The following is a 7005-nucleotide window of genomic DNA, read 5'->3' as shown; positions in this document are numbered from 1 at the left end:
GCCGGCCCCTCCCCGCCTCGCCACGCCTCCGCGGTCGCGCTACCCAGCCAACTGAAGCACGACCTCGAGGCAGTGGCCGGCTCACCGCGTGCTGGGCGGGAAGGCTAGAAAGGCGCCCAGCGCGGAGGGGAGGGCCCAGGGGGACGCGACCGCTCAGGGACCTCTCGAAGCAAGACCGAGGCTTCAAAACAAATTGCCTTGGCCGGGCGGGGTGGCTCACGACTGTAATCCCAGTACTTTGGGAGGCCAAGGCGGGCAGATCTCGAGGTCAAGAGATCAAGACCATCCTGGCCAACATGGTGAAACCCCGTCTCTATTAAAAATACAAAAATTAGCTGGGCGTGGCTGCGCGCGCCTGTAGTCCCAGCTACTCGGTAGGCTGAGACAGGAGAATCGCTTGAACCCGGGCGGTGGAGGTTGCAGTGAGCCGAGATTGCGCCACTGCACTCCAGCCTGGCGACAGAGTGAGATTCCGTCCAAATAAATAAATAAATAAATAAATAAATACCTTTACACAGGGGCAACCTTCAGGGCGCCAGAAGGTTTTTACCAGGCGACAGCGATACTCCTAAGAGGCGAGTTGGACCGGGCGCGGTGGCTCACGCCTGTAATCCCAGCACTTTGGGAGGCCGAGATGGGTGGATCACCTGAGGTCAGGAGTTCGAGATCATCCTGGCCAACATGTTGAAACCCCGTCTCTATTAATAATAATAATAATTAGCCAGGCATGATGGCGGGCGCCTGTAATCTCAGCTACTCAGGCAGCTGAGGCAGGAGAATCGCTTGAACCCGGAAGGCAGAAGTTGCAGTGAGCCGAGATCGCACCACTACACTCCAGCCTGGGCAACAAGAGCAAAACTCCGTCGAAAAAAAAAGAAAAACAATAAAAACGAGTTGCTCGCTTTTGGTTGCTCCACCATTCCGTTAGGTCGGACGGTTTGTCCCTAGGCACGGTGACCTTGCCTGGTGACAAATACACCGCCGGGCAAACCCACTGAACAGCTAGAATCCGTGCCCAAAGCCCTCTAACATGATCAGTTGCTCCCCTCTCCTCAACAGAGTCAACATTTTACATCCTCTGGAGAGGGGCACAAGTTCCGTCGCCCACTGCTCCTCAAGGGGGCCGCAATTCAAACAAATTTTGAATCGAACTAAAAGCAGTTTGTTTCTCCTAAAGAAGGTCCTCGGCTGGGGGAACAAGTTTAAAAAGCCACCTACCTTTCCCTTCCTGGAAGTTTTCTGGGGCCTGGGCAGCAGCCTGGGCGCTGCCGTCCGCATCCGTTTGAGCGTACTGGTCGGCAGGAATCTGGGTGCCTTGGTCGCCAGCAATGTCGGCGCTGCTTTCACAGGTGGTTTCAGACCCACGGTCGACAGGAATTTGGGGCTCTTGTTGGCTAGTTACTTCCGATGTTGAAACTGTTGGTGTTGAATCATTTTCTGAAGAAACGGGGAGCCGTCCCTCGGGACACTCCATGGTCCGCCTCGTTGGGGTTGTAAAATGGCTTCCTGTGTAGTCACGTGACCTGAAGGGTTCCAGAACCTTCGTAAATGTAAAAGGTTTCTTTACGTCTCTAAGACGTAATACTATTACCGACATTGCAGGTGCCTGTTCAAGATTGTAGCAGCCAAGTCTCCACTGCCTAACACTTAACCTAAACTTAATCGTAGGGAATAAATATTTTCGGAAGACGATTCTACAATCATTTTGTTTTGGGACATGATTTTTTTCATTCAATTAAACTAGATTATCAGAGCTTCACACCAAGACAAAATTGTTTTGGTCCCTTTTAGAATCCATCTGCTAACCTTCATTTTGGCATTATGACATGGGGCTACATCAAGGATTATGCAACAAAATAGGCCAAAGAGACCAGTTTTACATTTACTATACAATATTCTTGAAGGCATTAATTATATCAAAAAAAGAATCCTTTCATGAAAACGGAAATGAAAATTCTGTTTTTGGTAACTGAAATAGCTGAATAATTGTTTTGAATTGTAAGGACAGGGTGAATTATATAATTAAATTTATGATGGCTGCTAGGAAGCTCAGAACCAAACTTGCTACCAACTTGTAATAACTGTGATCCTTACTGGCATATGTTGAGTTTTATCTTAAATAAGTGTGTTCTCTCCCATTTCCCTAATTATTTTTTGTCTCATGCAGTAAATAACACTAAAAGCTGCTCAAAGCCTTTTCAAAAAGAATCAGATATATATGTTTGGTAAATGAAAATAGTACTCTTGGCCAGGTGCAGTAGCTCACGCCTGTAATCCCAGCACTTTGGGAGGCCGAGGCAGGTGGATCACCTCAGATCAGTAGTTCGGGACCAGCCTGGCCAACATCGTGAGAATCCCCCGTCTCTACTAAAAATACAAAAATTAGCCGGGCATGGTGGCGCGTGCCTGTAATCCCAGCTACTAGGGAGGTTGACGCACAAGAATCGCTTGAACCCGGGAGGTGGAGGTTGCCTTGAGCCAAGATCGCGCCGCTGCACTCCAGCCTGGGTGACAGAGTGAGACTCCGTTAAAAAAAAAAAAAAAAAAAAGAAGGAGAAGAAGAAGAAACTAGTACTCCTGACAGAAGTGTCTCAGGGAGCATCCCTGTGGGTAGAGGAGGGGAGCACAATAACTGCTCACTTATAAATTCAATCATCCAACAAATGTTAGTTGAGAATTTAGTGTGCCAGACGGGATTTGAAACATTTATTAAATGCTTAAAATATAGTTAAGTGTTTCATGGGAAGGAGGCAAAAATTATCCTTCAGAAATTTACAATCTACTTAGAGCATACACATATGTAACTTTTTCATTATTGCCAAAGCTCCAGCCCCTTCATAAGAAAACAGGGAAATATAAAGTGGAAGAAAGAAAAGGATATGAATTATGGTTTCTTTTGGTAGAGGAGAGGTGATCCAAGAAGCAACATGATGTACAAATACAGAAAAAAAAAAACTGTCCTATACATACTATCATATTGTCAGGTACATAGTGTATTTCCGGGTTCTAGTCTGTCATGCTGCAGTTTCTTTTCAATAAGTTCTTTTGCATGCCTTTCCCTATAAAGCACTCGTCACCCTCCCTAACTATGCTTCATTATAGCATATATGCAGTTGCATGTGTTCCTTCAATGTAAGTTTATTAGGTATCGGAAATTGTCCTAAGGTCATTAATAGCTAACATTCACTGAGTGTTTATGTGCTAGACTCTTTGCTAGTGCTTCGTATGCGATATTTCACTTAACCCTCACAATTGCCCTCTGAGTTTGGTATGATTATGATTCTGTTTATTGATTTTTGTTTTCAGATTAGCAAACTGAGATTTTAAAAGGTTAATTAACCCTATCTTTCATCATATACAAAAATCAACTCAAAATGGATTGAAGACTTAAATGTAAAACCTGGCACTATGAAACTACTAAAAGAAAATATTAGGGAAACTCTCCAGGACATTGGACTGGGCAAAGATTTTTTTTTTTTTTTGGTAAGACTTCAAAAGCATGGATGACAAAAGCAAAGATAGACAAATGGGACCACATCAAGGTAAAAAGCTTCTGTACAGCAAAGGAAACAAACGACAAAGTGAAGAGATAACCCACAGAATACGAGAAAATATTTGAAAACTATCCATGCAACAAGGGATTAATAACCAGACTATATAAGGAACTCAAACAACTCAGTAGTGCAAAAAATAAATAAATAAAAATAGTTAATCCGATTTTTAAATGGGCAAAGACCTGAATAGGTCTCAAAAGAAGAGATACAAATGACCAACAGATACATAAAAAAATGCTCAACATTACTAATCATTAGGGAAGTACAAATCAAAACCACAATGAGATACCATCTCATCCCTGTTAGAATAGCTATTATCAAAAAGACAAAAAAATAACAAATGCTGACAGGGATGCAGATAAAGGGGAAATCTTGTATACTGTTGGTGGGAATATAAAGTAGTACAGTCATTATGAAAAACAGTATGGAGGTTCCTCAAGGAACTAAAAATAGGCCAGGATGGTGGCTCACACCGGTAATCCCAGAACTTTGGGAGGCCAGGCAGGAGGATCACCTGAGCCCAGGAGTTCGAGACCAGCCTGGGCAACATACTGAGACACCATCTCTACAAAAATGAATAAATTAATTAATTAACTAATTAATAAGAAACTAAAAATAGAACTTTCACTTGGCCCAGCAATCCCATCACTAGGTATAGGTATATATCCAAAAGAGAGGAAATCAGTATATCAAGGAGATCTGCACTCCCAAGTTTATTGCAGCACTATTCACAATAACCAAGATATGGAATCAACCTAAGTGTTCATCAGCGGATGAATAGAAAAAGAAAATGCGGTATATAGGCCAGGCGTGGTGGCTCACGCCTGTAATCCCAGCACTTTGGGAGGCTGAGGCGGGCGGATCACGAGGCCCAGAGATTGAGACCATCCTGGCCAACATAGTGAAATCCCATCTCTACTAAAAATACAAAAATTAGCTGGGTGTAGTGGTGAACGCCTGTAGTCCCAGCTACTCGGGAGGCTGAGGCAGGAGAATTGCTTGAACCCGGGAAGCAGAGGTTGCAGTGAGCCGAGATCACACCACTGCACTCCAGTCTGGTGACAGAGCGAGACTACGTCTCAAAAAAAAAACAAAAAAAAAAAACAAAAAAAAAAGAAAAAGAAAGAAAATGCAAAATGCAGTATATACACACAATGGACTATTATTCAGCCATAAAAAGAGTGAAATCCCATCATTTGCAGCAACATGGATGGAACTGGAGGCCACTGTGTGAAATGAAATAAGCCAGACATAGAAAGACAAATACTGCGTGTTCTCACTCATATGTGGGAGCTAAAAAAGTAGATCTCATGGAGGTAGAGAATAAAATGGTGATTACCACAGGCTAGGAGGGGAGAATGAAGAGAAGTTGATTAAGGGGTATAAAAATACAATTCAGTAGAAGTAATAAGTTCTAGTATTCAGTAGTACATTAGGGAAATTATAGTAAACAATAACTCATATATTTCTAAATAGCTGGAATAGAAGAACTGTAATATTCCCAATACAAAGAAAAGATAAAAATGTTTCAGGTGATGGATATCCCAATTACCCTGATTTGATCATTACACATTGTAGACAAGTATCAAATATCACATGTATCCTTCAAAATATGTACTATGATTATACATGAATTAAAAAGAAATATGTAAGTTGTGGATAAATTTGATCAGTTATTTATAATAATCAAAATTTTGTTTTCTAGGTATTAGATTTTGGTATTATACACAGACTCTAAACTTCTAATTATTTTAATATACTTTTAAATATAAAAAACCTACAATTTTTCTTGATATTATGTATTAGCAGTCAACCCTAGAGTGTGATTTTTCTTCTCAGATCTATGTATATGCCTAAACTATATTTTATTTAAGTGTATTATGTATGTAATATAGGAGAGACAAGAACTCAACATAAAATCAACAAAAAATGGACATGTAATAAGATGTCCATTATATTTTTGATGCTCACTATGCATCAGAATTTTGGGAGGAGTTTTTTTTAAATGCAGATGTAAAGTTCCTATCTTTTCAGAGATTCCGATTCAGTTGTCTTGGGGTGAGGCATGGGTATTGCTCTAGGTATGTTTTTAAATTTCGGATTTCACATTATTCCAATGTGTAGCCAGGATTGAAAGCCGTTGTATATCTAGTTTCATTGGAGCATAGGCAAAGGAGGAGTAAAAAAGAATTGACTTTTTACATCCTGCACTCTCTAGGAGAGAGTCTGAAACTGGGAGATGTGAACAACTTTTCCTGGAAAGACAGGTACTGTCTGCTGTGTCTCAAAAAAGTCTGGATTAGATTTTGCTTAAGACAATCCACATTTCTTTACTGATTACTAACTTTACAAGTAACATCAGCCTCCTTGATACTTCAAAATTATAAAAGGATGTGCCCGAAATAAGGTGTTTGAGCATTCTTTCTAGATACTTGAGTGTCTAAAATTGTCATTCTAGCTTATCCATTAGTATACCTTGTGAGTTTGCTGACAAGGGGAACTGACAAGATCAAGTTTTAAAGTTGTGAGCCTGAATACCAGATCCCGATTCCTGGTAAATTTACCAAATTAGCTGGGCCAGGTGACTTATCCCTATAGTCCCAACCCTTCTGGAGTCCGAGGTGGATGGATCACTTGAGCTCAGGAATTCAAGACCAGCCTGGGCAACATGGTGAAATTCCATCTCTAAAAAAACTATGAAAATTAGCCGAGCATGGTGGCATGTGCCTGCGGAGATACTCGGGAGACTGAGGTAAGAGGATCACTTGAGCCTGGGAATTCGAGGCTTCAGTGGCCCAAGATCGTACCACTGCACTCCAGCCTGGGTGATAGTGTGAGACATTGTCTCAAAAAAAAAAAAAAAAAAAAAAAGTATTAAATTAGTGACCCTGTATTATCTCTTAACAGTTAGATATTCTAAATTTATTGATGTACAATTTATGAAGCCCTGAAGAATTTGTAATAAAATTTTGTAGATAAATAAATAAAAATATGTAATTAAAATGAAAAGGTTAATTAACTTGACCCATGTCACACACCTAATAAAGGGCAGAACCAATAATTTATTTAAGCCCAGTTCCATTTGATTCTCACTACTGCCTATGTCTCCATATTCAGATCTCTCCTGCATAGTTAGTCTCCTTTCTACCCTCCCCTCCTGAGCCCCTGCTAACTTCTACTTTCTGTCTCTATGAATTTGCCTATTATAGGTACCTCATATAAGTGGACTCATGCAGTACAGTGGCCCTCTGTATCCTTGGATTCTGTGTCCATAGTTTCAACCAATTGTGGTTTGAAAGTATTTGAAAAAAAAATGGATGGTTGCATCTGCATTGAATATGTACAGACTTTTTTGTCATTATTCCCTAAACAATACAATATAGTATCTATTTACATAGTATTTACATTGTAATTAGGTATTATAAGTAATCTAGAAATGATTTAACATATA

The sequence above is a fragment of the Chlorocebus sabaeus genome, chromosome X (genome assembly GCF_047675955.1).
Source record: "Chlorocebus sabaeus isolate Y175 chromosome X, mChlSab1.0.hap1, whole genome shotgun sequence".
Lineage (NCBI taxonomy): Eukaryota > Metazoa > Chordata > Mammalia > Primates > Cercopithecidae > Chlorocebus > Chlorocebus sabaeus.
Note: the sequence above shows the minus strand (reverse complement) of the source record.